The sequence below is a fragment of the Aquarana catesbeiana genome, linkage group LG11 (assembly GCF_042186555.1).
Source record: "Aquarana catesbeiana isolate 2022-GZ linkage group LG11, ASM4218655v1, whole genome shotgun sequence".
NCBI classification, from domain to species: domain Eukaryota; kingdom Metazoa; phylum Chordata; class Amphibia; order Anura; family Ranidae; genus Aquarana; species Aquarana catesbeiana.
The window spans coordinates 203,227,277-203,251,252 of NC_133334.1; the positions used below are offsets into that span (position 1 = coordinate 203,227,277).

Here is a 23,976-nt window from a genome sequence, read left to right on the forward strand (position 1 = left end):
ATTTTTTTTTTTTGTGTTTTTGTGTGTTTTTTTTTTTTTCACTTTTTTTCACTTTTATAAAAACTGTAAAAAAAAACTATAAACTGAACTTTGCAGATTAGGGTAGAGGTCGACCGATATGGGTTTTTCTCTGGCCGATGCCAATGCCGATATTCAGAAATCGCAGTGGCCGATGGCCGATATATGATGCCGATTTTTTTGGGCCGATATGTTAGGCCGATTTTTTTTTCCCTTCATCTCATAAAATCTAACTGTTAGACCCCTTTCACACTGGGGCGTTTTTCAGGCGCTTTTGGGCTAAAAATAGCGCTTGTAAAGTGCCTGCAAAACGGCTCCCCTGCAGTGCTTTCACACTGAGGCGAGGCGATGCGCTGGCAGGATGTTAATAAAAAAGTCCTGCAAGCAGCATCTTTGGAACGGTGTATACCGCTCCTCCACCACTCCTGCCCATTGAAATTAATGCGCACTGCTGCCGAAGCGCCTGCAAAGCGCTTTGGCAGCTGCGCATTTAACCCCTTCCTCGGCCACTAGCTGGGATATAAGCGACCCGCTAGCAGCCGAATGGCGCCGCTAAAATGACGATAAAGCGCCGCTAAAACTAGCAGTGTTTTACCGTCAACGCATGCCCGCTCCAGTGTGTAAGCAGCCTTAAGTAATAAGTGATACAGAAATGTTTTTACATTTAAACATTTATTAAACAAAACAAACCTCCAATCAGTTCACTTGTATGTATAATTTAGATAGAAAAAAAAAAAAAAAAAACTATATCTTAAATATTAAACACACAAAAACAGGTAATCAAAATTTTTGGACGAAAAAAAATGGGCTAAATTTACTGCATAGTTTTTTTTTTTTTTTAATTCATTAGTGTATTTTTTCAAAAAAATTGTGTTTGAAAGGCTGCTGCCCAAATACCGCGTGACATAAAATATTGCAACAACCGCTATTTTATTCCCTAGGGTCTCTGCTAAATATATATATATATATATATATATATATATATATATATATATAATGTTTGGGGGTTCTATGTGATTTTCTAGCAGAAAATACAGGATTTTTATTTTTACTTGTAAGCAACAAGTGTCAGAAAAGATTTAGTCTTTAAATGGTTAAACTAAGAGCTTCTACACGCTGAGTTCAGTCCATTGATAAGTCTAAACATTGTATCTTTTTAGTTTCTTTTATCAGACTTGACAGGCTGCCCAGAGAGGAGAGAAGCCTCCACAGAAGACTTCAGGCAACTTGCATTGACTTCTATTACAGAAGTCATTTGCAAGTCGCGCTGAAGTTATATCGGCCTTTTTTATCAGCACAATCGGCCAATGCCGATTAATTTAAAAACGCCAAATATCGGCCGATATATCGGTCGACCTCAAAAAGAAAAAGAAGATATCCCCCGTGGGGTTTTAAAGCAGCAAAAAATTATGAAAATAATAGGTTGTTACTTGAAAGAGTTTTTTTATTAATGGAACTTGACCATAATGGTTAAAATAGGAGCTGTGCTACAGGAGATAACACAAATGAAGCTGGCACAAGTATTATACAATGATCAAGCGCTAAAATAGGGTGATAATGCTGACGCGTTTCGACCCCGTTGGGTCATCTTCAGAGGATTGAGGCGCTGTGACAAAATTTGCGTATTAGAATTCATGGATGTGACCATAAAAATACAATATAATATATATATGTTTAACAGTATAATTACCAATCACATTGTGTTTGAGCAGTTTCTCCTGAGCTTATAGTTCTCCGACGTCTCCCCCGCCCCTTGCACTGCACCTTCCCATTTCCCCACCCCCATGCTTTCCTTCCACTCACATGCATCAACCCACCTGCACTATCCTCACACTTCACCTATCTGTTCCCTTTTTTCCCCTGGATCTTTTCCTCTTAAGCCTTTTTTCCTTCACTCCCTGATCTTTTTTTCCCATTCTCCCCTTAACCATCCCCCCCTCCTTCCCGTTCTTTCTTTCCCATCCCCTTCCTTTCCCCTGGTTTTTTTTTTTTTTTTTTTTTTTTTCCCTACTAGTCTGCCCGTCCCCTTCTTTCCTCACATGTTCTCCCCACACTCGCCTTTTTCTTTATATTCCTATATTTTCACCCTACTTCGTCACTTGTTTCACGGCTAACACATAGATACCACTATTTACCTATTATATTACATACTCTGATATACTGATATCTATATGCAGTCTTACTTACCCTTGTTAACCCCTTCCCCTCCCCCCCTTTTGTTACCATCATCACTATAGGAATATTCATACATTGCTGACCCCAAGCACAGACAACATCCAACAAATATTTAATTAAATAAATTACAGAGTTATCTCTTTTTTTCAAAAAATGACACATGATACATATATCTCTATCCGTGCTAAACCGAACGCACTGATGGTACAGTTGTCTGTTATTTGATGCTTTGGCTGCAGGTCTCGCTCGCTTGCCCCCACGCTCCTCCCCAGTTTTGGGAAATATCCACTTGGTGTGACTCCTTGTAAGACACGCATGGACGATTAATCCCCCCTTTTCCCCTGTTGACGTGGTGGACGGCCGGGGACTCTTGTCGGGACCCGGTGGGGGAGACGTCGGAGAACTATAAGCTCAGGAGAAACTGCTCAAACACAATGTGATTGGTAATTATACTGTTAAACATATATATATTATATTGTATTTTTATGGTCACATCCATGAACTCTAATACGCAAATTTTGTCACAGCGCCTCAATCCTCTGAAGATGACCCAACGGGGTCGAAACGCGTCAGGATTATCACCCTATTTTAGCGCTTGATCATTGTATAATACTTGTGCCAGCTTCATTTGTGTTATCTCCTGTAGCACAGCTCCTATTTTAACCATTATGGTCAAGTTCCATTAATAAAAAAACTCTTTCAAGTAACAACCTATTATTTTCATAATTTTTTGCTGCTTTAAAACCCCACGGGGGATATCTTCTTTTTCTTTTTGACATTAATCGGGGTGTGCAGCACTTTATATCTTCTCAGTATGTGTCTCTCCCCTTATATCGGTCGACCTCTAGATTAGGGTCTCTCAAAATGTGATGGCCATCACATCTTTCGAGACCCTGAGACCCTGTGTAGGTGTGCCTATGACTGTGTGGTGCTGTACCCTACACTAATACTCAACTAGTGTGTGGTAGCATTCGAATCAGTCACCAATGCAAAGACCAGGTTGGTCAGGACAGGAGGGACAATAAAAGCGGGTGTCGTGCCTAAATCCGCGCTTTCTACAGACACTTCTTCTTTGGGGGTTTCTTTGGGTAGGGGCACCAGAGAGGACATGTGGAAAATGGCTCTCATGCAGCCGGCTTACTGCATTTGCGTTGGGAAATTGGGCCAGAGCACCGTCTGGAAACAGAAGGGCTCTGATGATCTCTTCCTGGAATTTAAGGAAGGATCCAGTTCATCCTGAAACTCTGTATAGCACATGAGCGTTCAGCAAAGCTAATTGAAATAAGTATACAGACACTTTTTTTTACCAGTATCTGGCCTTACGGCAATTAGGTACAGCGCCAAACAACTGGTCGTTGAGGTCCACCCCTCCCATATTGAGGTTATATTCGTGGGCACAGAGGGGTTTCTCCACAACACCAGTCACCGTAGAAATTTGGACAGTCGTGTCTGCGTGAAGAGAGGAAAGAACGAAAACATTCTTGTTATCCCTCCACTTCACAGCGAGCAAATTATTACATCTCAAGCAGGCTCTCTCCCCCAGCCTAAGACGGGAATCTACAAGCCGCTGGGGAAAGCCCCGGTGATTAGATCGCACAGTGCCACATGCGCCAATTTGATGCTCAAACAAGTGACTAAAAAGTGGCACGCTTGTGTAATAATTGTCCACATACAAGTGGTACCCCTTTCCGAATAAGGGTAACACCAAGTCCCACACAATCTTACCAGCGCTCCCTATGTAGTCAGGGCAGTTCTCCAGCTCTACGTAACTATCTCTTCCCTCGTAAACCATAAAACTATATGTATAGCCTGTGGCCCTGTCACAGAGCTTATACATCTTGACCCTGTATCTGGTATGCTTGCTGGGAAGATACTGTTTGAATGACAAGCGGACAGAAAACGTAATCAGGGACTCATCAACACAGACAACTTAAAGATATCCATAGATATCTTTGGTGAAAAACAGTGAATAAAAATCAAGTGATGTAAAATCAAGTGAGTTTTCTGCGTGCGCTTTTGCGCTACTCCACACCCCCCACAGTTAGAAAGCACCTCCCTAGGGAACATTTAACACCTTGATCGCACCTGGTGTTAACCCCTTCCCTGCCAGTGTCATTTATACAGTAATCAGTGCGTTTTTATAGCACTGATTGCTGTATAAATTTCACTGGACCCAAAAAAGTGTCAAAAGTGTCTGAGCTGTCAGCCGCAATATCGCAGTCCTGCTAAAAATCACAGATCACTGCCATTACTAGTAAAAAAATAAAATAACAAACATTCCATAAATCTATCCCCTATTTTGTAGACGCGATAACTTTTGCGCAAGCCAATCAATATACGCTTATTGCTATTTTTTTACCAAAAATATGTAGAAGAATACATATTGTCCTAAACTAAGGAAGAAATATGTTTTACATTTTTTTGAGGGGGCATATTTATTATAGCAAAAAGTAAAAAATTCTTACAATTGGTGCCAACATTCTATTAAGTATTTAGGTACTCATATAAGACTGTATTCACACAGTAACAGAACAACCTTTAAAATTTAGTTGGGGCACAGCACCAAACGTTTTGGCGATTGTGCCCGATTCAAGTACATTAAATCTGTGTGTGTCTGTCCTGTATAATCCTTCCTAAGTGCATTTTCTCCTGCCCTCTCTCCCTGACCACTGCACCCATCACACTGACAGGTGCCTCGCAGAGTAGTTTGGCACTGGGGCAGTTGAAGCTTGATGGGGAACTGAGAAACGTGTTGCCTATCAGGTCCACTTACCTTTTAATCAACAGTGCACTGCAATGGGTGGATCCATATCTACTATTCAGTCCAAGAGCTGCTTTGAAATCCACCCACTGCTAGGTGCTGTCAATCCCTGACAAGGTGGAGCTAAAAGGAAACCCAGGAGTTCTCATCAGGCTCCACTCACCCAACAGGTCCAGCAGTCGTGAATTTGAGTTGCTGGGTGGGCAGAGCAAGATGGGGAACTCTAATACAAGTCCCCCATCAGGTCCTCCTTGCCTGTGATCGAGAGCGGATAGCAGTGGGCGAAGCCAAAACTCCTATTGGACTGAACAGTGGCTATGGAATCTGCCCACTGCCAATCACAGGCAAAGAAGACCTGATGGGCAACTAGTCTCTGAGTTTCCCATCCTGCTCCGCCCACTGTGTGTCTAGGGTTACATGTGTAATTTTTTTGCTAGGTCGTGAGTGTAGCCAGTGAGGTACATTTGTCATTTCCTGAATAATGGCTACTATTACTGCCACAAAATATCCAGGGCATGTGCCCTGGCCCTTGACTACATGCAATGCATTTACTGTGTGGAGTTATTGGGAGGATAATGGAAAATGCGTATTGTGTGCATTGCATTGATCATTAGAGTTTACAGAGCACAAGTGATGGGTTCCCACCTCTTAGGTTAGGCTGGCCATACAATTTTCTTGTACAATTTTTCTTTAGATTTACCAAAACCATATAATATGAGGTCAAACTTAAACACTTTCAATTTGTATGCAATCAGGCAGACCTTTGCACTACATAGTTGAAGGTAAATCTAAATGAAAATCGGAGAAAATTGTAAAATGTATGGCCAGCTTTAAACCATGTCTATTGTGTGTAAGCCTCCACTGAAAGAAAGGGATTGTTACATCAGTTTTGTTAAAGCATGCAGAAGGTAAAAACACCTGCATTCGCTTTTAATTTTAATTTTATATAATTACCCTATGTATAAAACTAACAAAATTTTATAACCAAACTAACTACTAGTATACTACAAAGGACAATTAAGGCAAAAACACATAATTCAGTAGGTTATGCCAATTTAAAAGCTTTTTTTTGGGGGGGAGGGGGAGCTGCTTCTGTGAAATCTGGACAGCTCTCTATTACAGACAAAACAATTCCACATACGTAGGGAGAAGCTAATTTATAAACTGTAACTGGCCATGAAAATTCTATTACAGCTCAAATTTAAAGAAGCAGACACGACCTGACATTTCTTTGTTGGTTTACTTAAACTAATAGTAAACAAAAATTCAGACGATACAAAACTATTTAGGGAGAAATGCGACTGTCCCCAAAGACCACAAAATAACTGCAACTGCTCTTTATTAACCAGCGTGTTCATATTATACATTTTGGAAAGTATTAAGTGCATTTTACTTTTCTTCAAATTTTTTGCCTCTTATGCAATGTAAGTCTCTAGGAGGGTTCTTTGTGAAGAGCTTCAGCATGCTGAGGCTCATCACTACTTCTCATGAGAAATAAATGCATCTTAAGAGCCCTTTCACACCGAAAGCGCCTGGGCATTGGCAGTAAAGCGGCGCTATTTTTACCGTTGTTTTAGCGGCGCTATTCGGCTGCTAGCGGGCCGAAAAAGGGTTAAACTGCCTGCAAAACGCTGTTGCAGCGGGATGGGGAGGGGCCCAGTGTAAGATCACCTTACAGATTTTTTGAAAAGGTGAAATTACACTTTAATGACAGTTTGAAGCTTAGAATTATTTAAGTTGGCTTGAACGATTTGAATCTTGGTTGGTTCCTTGGGAACTGGCCGAGATTTGAACCATGTATGGGCAGACTGAATGTACCCAAGTTAACCGATCAAATTAGGTACAACCAGCCTGGTGGATTTTACACACTGTGTTCTACAGGCAAGGAAAGGTTCTCCTGCCCCCCCTGCTGGTAGAACACAATGGCTCTGCGGGAGGGATTCCCCCATCAATACTGACTGTGATGGGGGAATCAAGCGATTTTCTTTCCTTGCCTTAGAATCATCATTGCTGTCCACATTATGTAAGCACAGTGATCCACCTAATCATTGCCCATTCTACAGTTACAGCAAAGCAGCATTAACTGCAGTAAACTGAGACCAGGAACAGGACCTGATGCCGTTTATTACAAGCTCTTCTCACCAAGCACCCTGCCCTGCACAACTGCACCTCAGTTGCCATTTAATGCATGTCTCGCTACCCACCCCCGTGCCTGTAGATCCTTATTCCTGGTTTAGGGCCTGGAGATTGTTTGAGCCCCTGAAATGATGTCACAGGGGCTAAGAAAAGGAACATGTTGGAACATGGTTACAATGCTCAACAAACAGTGGCAGGTGTGGCATTTAGCTGCTGCTCAGAATCTTCTGAAATCACAAAATCAAACCTGCATATGATCCCTTTCTTATGTGATAAAAGCAAAAAAAAAAATGCAACTCTTACCGTATTCTTTTTGGCAAAAATGTGAAACCAGGGTTCTTAATTCTGAAAGAAAATAGAGAATTGATTAGAGGAAGGCATAAAATATGAATCATATAATAATACAATACACTTGTTATTACCGGACAAAGAATGGAATGCATTATACCTTTTATTAATACATTAAGATCTATGATAGGAAGTGCACCTGAGAACATATTATGTACAGCAGCTACCTTTGACAACAGTAGCAAGGACATACCCACAGAGGAACAAAATTTCCAGGAATATATAGAAACCAATATAGTTGAACAGATACATTTCATATAGGAGAGGACATAAAAGATTGCAAATGAAAGCAAAGTTGCTAAAACATAAAATTCCTAAAGTCCAAACTATGTGTGTGATTTTATGTCAGTATTACATTGTATATCCCTATATATTGTGGTCGTTCGGCTGCTTATCCAATAGTTTTTTTTAAAATTATCGATGCTCCACGCTGAAACCACTGCCTGTGGAAAAGAATTACACATCCTAAGCGCTCTTACAGTAAAGAACCCTCTACGCAGTTTAAGGTTAAACCGTTTTTCTTCTAGTTTTAGTGAATGGGCGCGTCTTAATAAATTTCCTTTGGCGGAAAAGTCTTATCCTTATTGTGTGAGACCACACATTACGTTATTGTACTTTGAAATCATATCCCCTCTCAAGTGTCTCCTCTCCAGAGAGAACAAGTTCAGTGCTAGTAACCTTCCCTTGTGGTGCCCACAACTGGACAGCATACTCCAGGTGTGGCTGGACCAGAGTCTTGTAGAGTGGGAGAATTATTGTTTTATCTCTGAAGTTAATCCCGTTTTTAATGCATGCCAATATTCTGTTTGCTTTGCTTGCATTCATATTTTTGCCACCTAAATGCATCATTTTACATTTTTCTACATTGAACCTCATTTGCCATGTAGTTGCGCGCCCCCCGCCCCCCCGATAATTTGTTCAGATCTACTTGCAAGGTTTCCACATCCTGCGGAGAAGTTATTGCCCTGCTTAGCTTAGTATTGTTCGCAAATACAGAGAGATTCCCTTCATCATTTTTTATGCAACCAATATGAGCCGACCTCCCTTTCCTACTATTTATGTACTTAAAGAATTTCTTGGGATTTTTTTTACTCGCCTCCACTTTGTGCCTTTCATGTTCTATCTTAGCCACCCTAATCGTACCCTTACATTTCTTGTTGCATTATTTGTGCAGTTGGAATGCTGATGATGATCCCTCATATTTTTTTGAATGCCCTCTCCTTTGCTTTTATATGCATTTTTACGTTGGAGTTAAGCCACCCAGGACTTTTATTAGCTCTTTTAAATTTATTAATAATAATAATTTATTAATAATAAATTACACTTCCTATTGTTGCCACTATTCCAAATTGTGATAGGAGGTCAGCCTCTGCCTCATCAATTTGGTTAGGGGACCTATAGCATGCTCCCAGTATTACTTTCCCCTTAGTAGCTCTACCCATAAGGATTCCACCTCCTTCCTTGCTCCCTTAGTGATGTCATCTCTCACATTCACTTGTACATCATTTTTTAATACAGGCATAACCCTCCAACCCTTTTTTCATCATGAGAGCTGTCAAACCAAGTCTCTGTAATTCCTACAAAATCTAAATCCTCCTCGTACAACAGTTCCAGTTCTTCTTCTTTTTGTCCGCCAGACTCCTGGCACTGGTGAACACGCCACGTAGTTTAGACCGGTCGCATACTATCTCCTTATTGGGTGCTCTGGGGTCTGATATATAATGAAGCAGGATAAGCTTGTTAAAAGAGAAGGGTTTTCAGGAATCTTCTAAAGATGGATAGATTTGGAGACAGATTGGAGTAAGGATTTCCAAAGGATGGGAGAAGCTCGGGGGAAATCCTAGAGGTGAGCATGGGAGCAGGTGACAGGGAAGTTATAAGAGTGACTTTGTTGATATTTTGAGACCAGGCTACCGATGTAGTTGGGAGCAGAGTTATGAATGGCTCTGTAAGTTGTTGTTAGTACTTTGAATGGGTGTTGGGTGAGTGGAAGCCAGTGGAGGGATTAGCAGAGCGGGGTGGAGGACACTGAACAGTTGGTAAGGTGGATGAGTCTTGCAGTAGCATTCATGATGGACTTAAAGCGGGATAGCCTATGTAAAGGCTATCCAATGAGGAAGGAGTTGCAGTAGTCGAGGCAAGAGATAACTAGGGAGTGAACTAGAAGTTTAGTGGTGTCAATAATTAAAGGTTACCCCTAGCACCCTGGCATATGTGGACGGACTGATAGTTGTGGCACTGATTTGACAAAAAAACAAAAAGTTAGGGGAAGGTGCACGTGGGGAGGAGATATTATGAGCTTGGTTTTGGAGATATCCAGCCAGATATGCCTATTACCAGTCAGATATGCCTATTAGTAAATCTGTGATTTGTGAGGAAACTGATGGGACGAGCTGAAGGGTATAAAGATAGATTTGGGTGTCATCCACATAGAAATGGTAGTGGAAGGCTATCAGCTGATCTAGGGAGGAGGTGAAGATCGAGAATAGGAGAGGTCCAAGGACAGAACCTTGGGGGACCCCAACGGTAAGAGGAGTAGGAGAGGAGAAAATAGAGTTGTAAGTGACACTGAAGATGCGATTAGATAGGTAAGATTTGAAACAATGGAGAGCAAAGCCACAAAGACCAGAAAAATTGAGTTTTTTTTTTTAAGGAGGAGGGGGAGGTCAATTGTATCAAAAGCAGTTGAGGTGAGTTTGCTAGCCAGAGGGTACAGGAGAAGGGGAGGCTGGTTCTAGGAAGAAGAGGAATAGAAACTAGATTGTGTAGATTGCGGGTGCTGTCAGAGGATAGGGGGGGCCAGCTATTTTGGCCAAAAGGTAAAACGATGGCGGTCCAAGATTTGGGAAAAAATCTACAGAAGTTAGGAGAAGCAGAGGGGTGAGAGAGGCGATATGGTTGTGTGACTTATATGGGGGGGGGGGGGACATCCCAGTGTCCTGGAGGTTTTATTGATATGTGGGTTCAGAATTAGCAGGAGTTGATAAGTGGGGTAATAAGGCAAAGACAGGAATAAGGGTGATAAACATATATAAACTGTGGGGAGGAGAAGAGGGGTAAAGGAGAGAGAGTTTAAGGAGAGAAGATACAAATGTCAGAAGAAGTAGAGAATGCATGTTACAGAGTGGTGAGATTAAGAAGCAGACTGGGTGAAAATGGATGAAAAAGTTTGATAGGGAAACAGGTCACCCGTAGCCTGTTTAGTGTTTTGCAGTTGTCTGCTGTGGATTTTCGCTTTGTGCATTCACTGAAGTGCAGGGCCGAAGTGCAATATTTTATCCAAGATAATAGTTGCCAGTGCTATCCCTGCCTGTGCATCCCCTAGAGAAGGTCTAAATTTATACTGAATTGGGTGAGGGTATTGCCGAATAAGCAATTAGAAGTGCATAGGAGAGACATACGGCTAAAGCTGGCCATACATTATACAATTTTCTTGTTCAATTTGCATTAGATTTACCTTTAACTATGTAGTACAAGGGCATGCAATTTAAAAGTTTGGGTTTGACCTTGTATTATATGGTTTTTGGTAAATCTAATGGAAAATTGAACAAGAAAATTGTATAATGTATGGCCAGCCTAACAGAAAACATCTCACACCAAAGGCAGACTACATAAGATGACAAGAGAGCAGGAGGGCAGAGTTGTAAAGATTACCCTAGGTTCACTCACACTTTTGCGTTTCGTGCAGCGGGCAAGGCAGCCCATTCAAATGATTGTGGTAGACGGGTCGAGGGATGGGATATTCATGAAGTCTCTCCTCAGCCCCTTTTACAGCACAGTTCCCCTTTATATCAGTGTCCACATTCACCCTTTACAGCAGTCCCACAGTGTCCTCAGTTCCCCGTCACATCACAGCCCCCCTTTACATTACAGTCCCATTTATATCAGTGTGCCCCCTTTACATTACAGTGCCCCTGCAGTTTGTCCCCTCCCCTCCTTGCCTCTCTAACATCAATCTCTTCCTCCCCTGCTCAGGACTCCTACCTGCAGGCCAGAGGCTGTTAACAGTCCGTGTGTCCTCTCCCAGCTCCTCCACCCACCAGCCCAGCCGACGATGTCATCCTATTAGCAGAGCAGCGGGCGGGAGGAGCTCTCCATTCTGATCTGCAGCTCCTCCTGTTCCCTGCCCTGCTGATAGGATGACATTGTCAACTGGGCAGGCAGAGAAGCCGGTAGAGGACACACACATGGCCGCACAGCAGGAGGTAAGCGGTGACCGCGGTCTGTAATAGCCCGTGGGGACCGTAGTCACCGCTCATCTCCTGTTGTGCGGCCCAGTCATCAGCAGGCCACGCTTGGGGGTAGGGGACACCTGGTTTGGAAATATCCAAGACTGCAGCTTCTGTTTATAGGAAAACTACAGAGTTCTGGAGCCTCTCTGTGATGATGCACAGATGAGTCTTTATTAACAGCCCACTTTAAGGGTAACATGCTAGTTTTATAAAATTTAAGAGTAGACTCTGAAAACTATTCTGCATTAAATAGTCTTTAAAAGGTAGCAGTATTTGTAACTATGGTGTAGAAAAAGCCATCAACTTCCACTATATGAAAAGAAAAACTAATGCATTTTTCATCTCATAAAACAAAAAATATTATTCTATTTTTTAACATCAGATCTGTACATTTATTTCACGTATAAAACATTTGCTGGCAAACAAGAGAAACAAACTCGCAATATGTTAAGAAAGCTAGAGAGGTATAAAACATAACTGGAGAATATAAAAGTGGCAGACTGAATTTAAAAACAGAAAGTAATGTCTATGACTAAATTACGAGGCTGTGCAGGAACATTTGTGAACAAGCATAAAGGCTAGTACATTTGTAGCTTGCATACAAAAATGTTTGTTTTGTCTGCGTCAAACCATAAAAGATCCTATTTAAAGAAAGTGTAGTGCAGCTGATTCCCAATGGCAAGAAACAAAATTTAAGTTGATTAGGTAGCCCCAAGCTATTTTGGTTAAATAAGATATATAAGAAAATAGTGGAGAAAAGCATACATGGAGGAAATGTAATTATTACATGCCTTTACATTAAAATAAAGTGGGTATCTTAAAATTAGCACCTTAAATAAACTCACCCACTGTGAAAAATTACATTCCTAAAATCTACTGCTGTATGTAATCTGAATGAGTCCAATTTTAAAGTTTTGGTTTACAGACCATTTTCAACAGAGGATTCTCAATTTTGGGAAACAGGCATGCTTCATTTTTAAATGAAAAAAACCCAAGGGACAAATTTTTATTATAGTGTAATTATATTGACTAATATACATTTGTATTAGCTGCAGGCAATATAGATGTCTAATAGCAAAGCTGTATTTTAATGTCCATTACTGTATGGCTGCAAAAAGACATGTTAAGTGTATTGGTAACATAAATGTATTTTTGACCTTTTACCTGGCTATTCTTATCACTGACAAGTTTACGTCGCTGAGGTATTTACCATTTAAATCATTCAAACAGGTCAATTCTGTTTATGGAATTGTTGCTATGCAATGTTGACCCAGTGACCTGGAAGAGCCCATGGGTAGGCATTAACAGAAAATCTTTGTTTAAATTTTTTACAAGGTCTGCAGGTTCAAGTAAACAGGTTAAGTAACAAAACAGAAAGTTGCTGAAAACCATATACATGCTTAGGCAGATTCTTACCTGTTTTTTTTTCCCAAGTGAAGCCCAAATCAAATAAATTGCTTGCAGAGATTCACACAAGATCTATGCAAGCAATTTTAAGCTTCACTTGCAAAGACCAGGTAAGAATGGGCTTCAGGAATTTTCTAGGCAGTAAGGGGACATTAGTGATTGTCAAAAGCATTAATCATATTCAGAGTGTTATTTGGAAATTCCCCAGGAGCAGGTGATCATTATTCTCTTTTATATGGAGAAGAGGAGAGGTCCTAAAGCATAAACATTTTTTACCTTGGCATGGACTTTCACTGTATTGTTCATTTAAGCACAAGAGACTCCATCTTGTTTGCAATGTTGAAATGAGCTCTGTAACCTTTACTTAACATACACACAACTTCTGCTAGAAGCTCTCTATCTCTCTCTCCCCCTCCCTTCTCAAGGTTTTCGTTTTGCACAGCTAGTTGATCAGGGAAGTTTTCATGGTTCTCTGCTATGTTTTCAAGTTAGTGCTCGGCTAATCGTCCTAAGCCGCTGTGTAGCTGCTCTGGAGACAGTGTGGCGCCTGAGAGGGGGTGCGCATGGGGAAACTTTCAGGTATCAGATGGGGATGAATAAAGGAAAACGCCACATAGAAGTCTCTGTGTAGCTGTACTGGGGGACTACAAGTCTCAGTATGTCCTCCCAGATAGCGGATACTTTCTTGTGCTTGTAATGTAGCTCGGTTTGATAGGCTGCAGAGGTCTCTGCTTATTGCTAGACTCTTTCTAGTCCTGAGGCTTGACACCTAGCATAGCTACTGTAAACTCTCCATGTAGGGTTATCTCAGGGCACATTAGCATTGGATATGATACAGCACAGTGTCTTGTATGCTTACACATTGCTTGGTAGTGTAATAAATAAAATAAAATATTGTCAGGGCTTGTTCACACCGCAATCTCTGCTTTGACTGTGCATTTCTGCATGCGTGTTTGTGTGCATTTGTGGTGCTTTTTTTTTTTAAAAAATAATTTCTGTAATTTATTTACTTTTTGTTTTACCAACTAGACATGCAGCTCCAGGCGCCAGGCAGCTGACCCAGTTCCAACATCCAGAAAAAAAAACAAAAAACTCTCAAGATCTGCTGCTTACCTGCAGCAGAGGCAAAGCTCTACCCTTCCTCCCCACAGCCCGGCACCCCTGTACACTCTTCACACTCTCCCATAGCAGACCTGCTGTCGCAATGGGGAAAGGTTACCCCAGGAAACCAGCCAATCTGCGCACACTGTGGCCACCCCTCCCCACCAGTCCCCCACGTGGCACTGGAAACAAGCAGGGATGTGGGCAGAGTCCAGCCCATACAGCCTTCCATACACAACCACATACACCAAGAACTCCAGCTCAACAACTTCAAGTGTCAAATCCCCACACCCCGAGAACTCCAAAGAGACACACATTCCCAAAACCACCCAGTGGGAAAGGCATCCCACCCAGCTACACTGCAAATGAATGAGACAGCAGCCCAACCCCCAAATAAATCAAATATTTTTTTTAAGCTAAAAAAAAAACAAAAAAAACTGGCTCCTAGATTCAAAGCAAATTTGTCAAGCCCTGACTTAATGCATTGCTTGTATTAAGGTAAAAAATGTCTAGGTAGCAGCACCCCCCTCACCCTACTTATACTTACCTCAGTCCACTGTTGTGTGCTTTCTCCTTTCTAGGAAGGGCAAGTTTGGAGCCACTCTGGTCAATTTCATTGCAAGTATAAACCTGTTTGTTCTTTTGCAAAAAAATTAAAAAAGAATTTACAATCACTTTATCTTGCATTTTATTGTAAGTCAAAGTGATAGTAAACTCTAAAAGGGATTTTAATCCCTTTTTGAAAGTTATTAAGGGTCATAAGACACAATTAATTTTGAGATGTATGGGTTATATTGCTGCCCACAGGAGATTAGACCTGGTAAACAAAGGCATTAGTCAGCCAGGATAACTCCTCCTGCTCCTACCATGCTTCAGTTTTGTGCAAAAGCAGTAGTAGAATTGATCATAAGATACTTGCAGTTCAGCTGCCTGAAAGATCTTATATCTGAAGCCTGCATCAGCTGCATCACCTGGTAAAACTTTGAGAGCATGCAAACAGAAGACCAAGCAGCAGCCTTGCAGTCTGGGCAACAGATACCCGATGCTGAAAAGCCCAGGAGGAACTTACTGATCAGTGAAATTCAATTAAACAGGTAAAGGATGCACCTTTCCCAAAAGCAGACAGACTAGAATGATGAACTGTCTAAGTCAACTAGTAATGGATTGAGAGGTTGGCTGTTCCCTACGGGAACCTTCAGGAATGACAAACAGAGTATCCTGAAAGCAGTCGTGATTGAGATAAATTTGAACAGCTTGCACTACATCCAAACAATGTAGGGAAATCTTTTTGGGATATATTGGAGCAGGATAGAGGGATGGAAGAACAATGTCCTGGTAAAAGGAAAGGATCACCTTATAAAGAAAAGACAATAAAGTCCTTGAGTAGGTCAAGAAAAGGTTCTCCAAAGCGAGGGGCAGAATAAACGAGTACCTCCTATTCTTCTGCCTGCTGATGCCGAGTCAGTTAGGAATTTACAGTACTGTGCAAAAGTTTTAGGCAGGTGTGAAGAAATGCTTTAAAAGTAAGAAATACTTTGAAAAATATATATTTTAATTGTTTATTTTTATTAATTTACAAAATACAAAGTGAGCGAACAGAAGAAAAATCTAAATCAAATCAATATTTGGTGTGACTACCCTTTGGTTTCAAACCAGCATCAATTCTTACATTTACACAAAGTCAGGGATTTTGTAGGAATAGAGTCAAGTGTATGATTAACAATTATAAGGAGATGTTAACGATCATGAAATTCGTATGTGGATTGAAATACAGTCATTACCTGAAATAGAAACAACTGTGTAGGCAGATTAAAACTAGGTGAGGAACTGCCAAACTGTGCTACTAAGGTGAGGTTGTGAAAGACCGTTTCATTTCACAGCACATATGCCATGGCAAGACAGAGCACAGCAATAAGACACAAGGTAATTATACTGAATCAGCAGGGTCTCTCCCAGGCAATGATTTCAAAGCAGACTGGGGTTTCAAGATGTGCTGTTCGAGCTCTTTTAAAGAAGTACAAAGTAATGGGCAAAGTTGAGGACCAAAGACAGAGTGGTCAGCCAAGGAAACAATGCAGCAGATGAAAGACACATAATGCTTTCTTCCCTTTGACATTGGAAAATGTTCAGCAGTGCCATTAGCACATAATTGGGAGAAATCAGAGGGACCTAGGTATACCCATCTACTGTCCGGGGAAATCTGGCCAGAAGTGGTCATCATGGGAGAATTGTGCCCAAAAAGCCATACCTCTGACATGGAAACAAGCTGGGATGTAGAAAGATGGCAGCAGGCATACAAATATTTGGCTGGAGCAGGAGACAGTTTGTTCACTAAAGGGCTGGAGAGTGGTACAATAATGAGTGTCTGCAGGCATCAGGGAAGCATTGTGGAGGTCCCTTGCAAGTTTGGGGCTGCATTGCTGCAAATGGAGTTGAAGATTTGGTCAGAATCAATGGTGTCCTCAATGCTGAGAAATACAGGCATATACCGTATTTATCGGCGTATAACACGCGCCGGCGTATAACACGCGCCGGCGTATAACACGCACCCCAAGTTTAGGAGAGAATTTTAAGGAAAAAAACTTTTAGGAGGGAAGTTTAAGGAAAAGAAACTTACATTAAAATGCCCATCAATGCAGCCTCATCAGTGTTCATCTGCAGCCTTGTTAGTGTCATTGCAGCCTTGTCAGTGCAGCTTTGCCCCAGTGCAGCCTTGTCCCCAGTGCAGCCTTGTCCACAGAGCAGCCTTGTCCACAGAGCAGCCTTGTCCCCAGAGCAGCCTTGTCCCCAGAGCAGCCTTGTCCCCAGAGCAGCCTTGTCCCCAGAGCAGCCTTGTCCACAGTGTCCCTGCAGCCTTGTCCCCGCCGCCGCCATACACATGCTAGTACTTTTAAATATGGCGCCGCGGAGTTCGGGGGTACTCGGGGCCGGCGGAAGTGAACGAACGCCGCCGAGATACACATAGCCGAGGGTTCTCGGCTCTTTCCGGCGCCGCTCACAGTCCCGCCAGTCCCGCCCTATGATGGACATAACACAGGTCCAATGGCGGGACTGGGCGTGACTGTGAGCGGCGCCGGAAAGAGCCGAATACACTCGACTATGTGTATCTTGGCTCTGTGATTTCGGCGGCGCTCGTACAGCACCGCCGAGACCTTCCGAACTTCGCGGCGCCATATTTCAAACTACTCGCTATGTGAATGTCGGCGGCGATCGCCGAAATTCACATAGCGATAGCGGGGATCGGCGTATAACATGCACCCACGACTTTCCCCTGATTTTAAGGGGAAAAAAGTGCGTGTTATACGCCGATAAATACGGTACTTATTAATCATGCCATACGATCAGGGAGGTGTGCGATTGGCCCCAAATGTATTCTGCAGCAGTACAATGACCCCAAATGCACAGCCAATGTCATTAGGAACTATCTTCAGCGTAAAGAAAAATAAGGAGTCCTGGAAGTGATGGTTTGGCACCCCCAGAGCCCTCAACATCATGGAGTGATTACATGAGACGACAAAACGATTTGAGGCAGCCTACATTCAGAGAGGATCTGTGGTTAGTTCTCTAAGACATTTGAAACAACATACCTGCCCAGTTCCTTCAAAAACTGTGTAGTGCACCTGGAAGAATTTATGTGGTTTTGAAAGCAAAGGGTGGACATACCCAATATTAATTTAATTTGGATTTCTCTTCTGTTCATTTAGTTTCCATTTTGTTAATCGATAACAAATAAAGTACTAACACTTCTATTTCTGAAAGCATGCTTAAAATTTCCAGCATTTTTGTCACACTTGCCTAAAAAAAAAAAAAAAAAGAGGAGAAGAAAAGAAAAGGGTGCTGAACCTGGGTGAGATCATTGAGATCATTGTTCTCTCATTTTGTTCAGGTAGATCCCCACCTCTCAAAGGTTGCCTACCCCTGTTTTAGAGTATCTCTAAAAAAAGTGATCTCCTAAAAATCCTATAGAATTCGATTTTCTTTGCATTCAGTGAAGATGAATGAAAAAAATTACCTCAGTTAAAAAATAAAATGTTACAAATACCTATCAATACATTTATTGTTTTGTCAAAAGCCAGGTTAACCACTTATGGACCACCCACCGCAGTTTTACGTCGGTACTTTGAAGAGGAATATCGTTGTTATGACTTCTAACTCAAAACATGCAACCTGTAGAATTTTTTTAACATCGCCTATGGAGATTTTTAAGGGTAAAAAGTTTGTCGCCATTCCACGAGTGGGTGCAATTTTGAAGCGTGACATGTTGCGTAGCATTATCTTTCACAATATAAAAAAAAATTGGGCTATCTTTACTGTTCTCTTATTTTTTAATTCAAAAAAGTGTATTTTTAAAAAAAAAAAGTATGATTGTAAGACCACTGCGCAAATACGGTGTGACAAAAAGTATTGCAACGACATGCAACGCCATTTTATTCTCTAGGGTGTTCGAAAAAAATATAATGGTTTGGGGGTTCTAAGTAATTTTCTAGCAAAAAAAAAAATGTTTTTAACGAATTTCAGAAAGAGGCTCGGTTCTTAAGTGGTTAATGTGATTCTTAACAGTGCCACAGTGTTATAACATTTTTGGGAGTCCCATATCCAATCCTTTTAGAGCTGAGAATTAAACTTATGATGCTACTCCTTTTCCCTCCCCCCAAAAAACGCCTGATCTGTTTGTTTAAAGACAATCTTAATTTTTACCATTAAAAAAAGGGGGGGGGGCACTGCCTCTTATCAAGAGGCATAATATGATTTAATACCATTGAAGACCAACACTTTTCTTTCTGGGGTTAGAACATTCCCCAATCATTTGCATGACAACCACAGCAAAGAGCTGCCTTAACAAAGCACACCCTGGCAAAATCCTGTTTGGTTTTTATTGCTCAGGTCTTTGGTTATATTTCCTATGTGCCTTACCATAACGGTAATCATAATTTCTGGATCAACATTAATCAAATGATATGGGTAGATTAGAAGTCACATTTTTGGATCTTTCCCTGGTTTCACTATTGGCACTGTATAGTCCATAATTCACCCTTTTGGAAAATGCTTTCCTGACACAAAGAAGGAGTTTAACATTTCACTTAAACTGGACATAATTTCATTAGCCACTATTCAGAAGAGTTTGTCCATCTGGTCCATGGATCGAGAAGTCTAAATTTTCTTTTTCCTTTTGTATAAATCCTAAAACTTGAGAGATTAGCAATAATAATAATAATAATAAAAATAATCTCTCACTTCCTTTGTGTCACGGGATCATTTAAGTTTTCTGACTAAAATATACAGTGGGTATAGGAAAGAATCCACCACCTTTAACCACTTGCCCACTGGGACACTTAAACCCCCTTCCTAACTAGGCCAATTTTCAGGTTTCAGTGCAGTCACACTTTGAATGACAATTGCACGGTCATGCAACACTACCCATATGAAATGTTAGTCTTTTTTCACAAAAATAGAGCTTTCTTTTGGTGGTATTTAATCACCACTATGGTTTTTTTTGGGGGGAGGGGGGGGGGTTGCGCTATAAATAAAAAAAAGACTGAAAATTTGGTAAAAAATGCATTTATCTTTGTTATAAAATGTAGCAAATTGGTAATTTTTCTTGAACTGCTACAAATCTTTGGTAAAAAAAAATAGGCCAAATAAGTATATATTATTTGGTCTTTGTGAAAGTTAGAGAGTCTACAACAGGGATAAGCAATTAGTGGACCTCCAGCTGTTGCAAAACTACAAGTCCCATCATGCCTCTGCCTCTGAGTGTCATGCTTGTGGCTGTCAGAGTCTTGCAGAACTATAAGTCCCATGAGTCATAGCAACAGCTGGAGGTCCGCTAATTGCATATCCCTGGCCTACAAGCTATGGTACCAATCACTGAAAATTGGTCACACCTGTTATATACTGACGGCCTCATTTCTTGAGACACCGACAAGCAAGTTCAAAAACACCCCAAAACGGGAAAGCAGACATTTCAAGGTATTCAGTAAGAGGCATGGTGAGATTTTTCACATTGTAATTTTTTCCCACAATTCCTTGCAAATTGAGGATTTTTTAATTTTTTTCACAAAAAATTGTCATATTAAACAGGCTCTTTCTCTCATATGGCATATTCATACTTTCAACTGCACCCCAAAAACACATTCTGCTACTCCTCCCGAGTCTGGTGATACCACATGTGTGGGACATTTTCACAGCCTAGCCACATAATGAGGCCAAACATGCAGGGAGCACGTCAGGCGTTCTAAAAGCATAAAATGACGCATCTAATTTCCTGACAACCTATCACACTTTTGAATTCCCCAGAGCACCAGGACAATGGAAACGCCCAAAAAATGACCCCATTTTGGAAAGCAAACACCCCAACGTATAATTTATGAGGCACAATAAGGCTTTTTGAACATGTAATTTTTTTTCCACAAGTTTTTGGAACATGTGGAAAGAAAATGAAAACTAATTTTTTACACATTTTTACGGCACTGATGAGGATCCATTGATAGGGTGGCACTGATTAGCACTTACTGATGGGCACTGATGTAGCACAGTTATGGCACTGTAGAGAACTGCTGGGCACAGATGTGGCACTGATGGGGCATAGATATGCACTGATGTGGCACTGCTGGGGCACAGAGAGGGCACTTGTAATAATAATTAAAAAAAAAACACAAGCAGCCTCGTGCTGCAGCTTCTCTCTCCTCTCCTCGCACGATCGGTGTGTGGAGAGGAGAGAACCGGACATGATGCCTGTTTGTTGATAGCGATCGCTCAGTCATTGGACAGAGCGATCACATGGTAAAGGGCCACTGGGATTGGCCCTTTACCCCGATCCTTGACGTGATGGGTCCCGAGAACCCGGCGATCAAGGCCAATGATGGATGTGCGTGAGATGCTCGTTCATGAGTGGACCTCATTGTACACCCTCCCCCATAATTAGCCTGCCGCGCTATAGCCGTCACTGGGCTATGGCCCAGTTGGCAAGTGGCTAAAATAGATACATTTTGTTGCTTTACAGCCTGAAATTATTATTATTATTATACAGGATCAATACAGCGTCAACAGTTTAGCGCAATGAAGACCGACACAGTTTTTGCTTCATTCAGCTGTATTCACTCAGTGCAACTTATAACATCCAAGTGAAATATATACCACCAACATGTCAGAAAAATTAAAAAAAAATAATTCAAAAACAGAATCACCGAGTTGGAAATAGGATCACCTCCTTGTGTGAGTATTTTGTTAAACCACCTTTTGCTTTAATTCCAGCCTTAAGTCTGTTGGGATATTTCTCTACTAACTGTGCACATTTAAACTTTGCAATATTAGCCCACTCTTTGCAGAACTGCTCAAGTTCAGCTAAATTTGATGGTGAATGTTTGTGGACTGCAGTCTTCAAGTCATTCCACAGATTTTCAATGGGGTTTAAGTCTGGGCTCTGACTAGGCTATGCAAGGACACTCACCCTTTTCTCCTTCAACCACTGTATGGTCATTTTTGCTGTGTGCTTTGGGTCATTGTCATGTTGGACCCTAGGACCCCACTGCCACCATTTTACTTACACAGCGCTGTTTTATCCATTCCCATGTGAGTGTATTTCTTTCTTTTTAATAAATTTGGTATACATTTTTATACGGAATTACACTATGTGGCCTTCTTTTGTTCCTTCCTATCCAGTGTAACTACTATGCATTCAGGACATCACCCCTGAGGAACATACCGGTTCACAGATCATCCCAGGATCTGCTCTCAACTTCTACAGAATCCTACCAGCTGTTTACCACTCAAGCTTGTTTGACCCAATTGAACGTACGTTTCTTTGGGTTCAAACATTCCGGTAAGCCTCCCTATTGTAGGTGGTGGTGTTCTTCTTATTCCAGATGTCACGTGCACATTGATATGTTCTAAGTATGAAGTCACATACTTATAGAGGACTATAATTCCTTCACTTTGTATGAGGTCACATACTCACAGAGGACTATAATTAGTTCACTTTTGATGTCCTTTTTTTGTTTTGTGTTATTGTTCGCCAATCTGATGATGTAATGGTCTTCATTGTACATATTATGTGGTAATTTCACTTCTCATATTAGCGCTACACTTATTTAGTTAACTGCTTCAGAGTTGCTGTAGGCCTCTTAGTTGCCTCTCTGATCAGTTTCCTCTTGGCTCTCTCATCCAGTTTGGAGTGACGTCCTGATCCAGGGAGGGACTGTGTCGTACCAAATACCTTCCACTTTTTAATAATAAACTTCACTGTGCTTCTAGGAATTGATGAAGCCTTTGAAATTGTTTTTGTATTCATCTCCAGACTTGTGCCTGTCCACAACTTTATACCGGAGATCCCAGTGACACTGTCTCTCTTCACCCATAGTTGATTGTTTGCTTCGGTTGCACTAGTACCAGGGACTGAAATGCTCCAAGAAAGCTCTTTTTATGCTGAGCTAATCAAAAGGACCAAAGCTGATCACAGTTAAAAATCAAATAACTTTGTGTGCCATTGAGAAAGTCACTTTTAAGCGGGTGGGTGATTCTTTTTCCAACTCTGTGATTGTTTTTGCATTATTTATTTTTTTCTGACATAACATCCAAGTGAAAGATATAACACCAACATCAGTTGTACTAATTAATTAAATCTGGATAAAACAAAAACTGTGTCTGTCTTAATTTCAGGCTGCAAAACAACAAAATGTGATTATTTTAACCAGTTGCCTACCTTGGGCATCTCACAAATGTCCGTAAAACCCCCTTCCCTGTATACAGAGCTATTGTGCACACAGCCTGTGAGATCTTATGACTGGGAGCTAGTCAGAATCCTTTCTCACTGAATGATCTGACAGACAATCTCAGTGAGATTTCAATGTAACATTTTAAGCCAAAACAACAAGTAACATAGTAGCTATCTTATCTCCTGAATTCCCTGTCAGACAGATTTGTAAGCAAGAGAGCTGTAGCCAACAGGGGAAAGTTTTTATTGTGTGCACAGGGAATTAACCAGGACATGCTCTTTTTTTTTTTACTACTTAACCCTTTCATTGCAACCTGTATAATCACTATTTAACACTTTCATCTCCTGTTCCATGTCTCCATTTTAAATTATTTGCTGGATTTTTTTTTTTTATAAAGCACATATATACATTTTTTTTTTTTATAAGGCACATATAAACATACATCTTTAACCACTTCAGCCCAAGAAGATTTTACTCCCTTCCTGACGAGAGCACTTTTTATAATTTGGCACTGCGTCACTTGACTGACAATTGCGCGGTCATGCAATGCTGTACCCAAACAAAATTTGCAGCCTTTTTTTCCCCACAAATAGAGCTGTCTTTTGGTGGCATTTGATCACCTCTGAGGTTTTTATTTTTTGCGCTATAAACAAAAAAAAAAAAAAAAGAGTGACAATTTTGGGAAAAAAAAAAAAAAAAAACACAAGTCTTCATCAGTTTAGGCCAATGTGTATTCTTCTACATATTTTTGGTAAAAAAAAAAAAAAAAAAAAAAATCACAATAAGCGTATATTGATTGGTTTGCGCAAAAGTTATAGCGTCTGCAAACTATGGGAAAGATATATGGCTTTTTTATTATTTATTTTTACTAGTAATGGCGGTGATCTGCATATTTTTGGAACCACTGACATTTATAGAGAGATCAGTGCTATAAATATGCCACCGATTATTGTATAAATGTCTCAGGCTGGGAAGGATACTAGCAGGCGATCAAGGAGTTAACTGTGTGTTCCCTCACTGTGTTCTAACTGTGTGGGGATGAGACTAATTAGGAGAGATGACAGATCGCTGTTCCTACTTTGTA

General features: G+C 41.0%; 1 protein-coding gene across 3 annotated transcripts in view; it reads right to left on the bottom strand.

Annotated features, from left to right (window-relative positions):
- PC (pyruvate carboxylase) overlaps positions 1 to 23,976 on the bottom strand; it is a 989,411-nt gene that overhangs the window by 851,490 nt on the left and 113,945 nt on the right. For all 3 annotated transcript variants that reach the window (XM_073605170.1, XM_073605168.1, XM_073605171.1), the window contains one exon: positions 7,394 to 7,435. The gene's annotated coding sequence lies outside the window, so the exon portion shown is untranslated. The remainder of the gene's footprint in view (positions 1 to 7,393; positions 7,436 to 23,976) is intronic.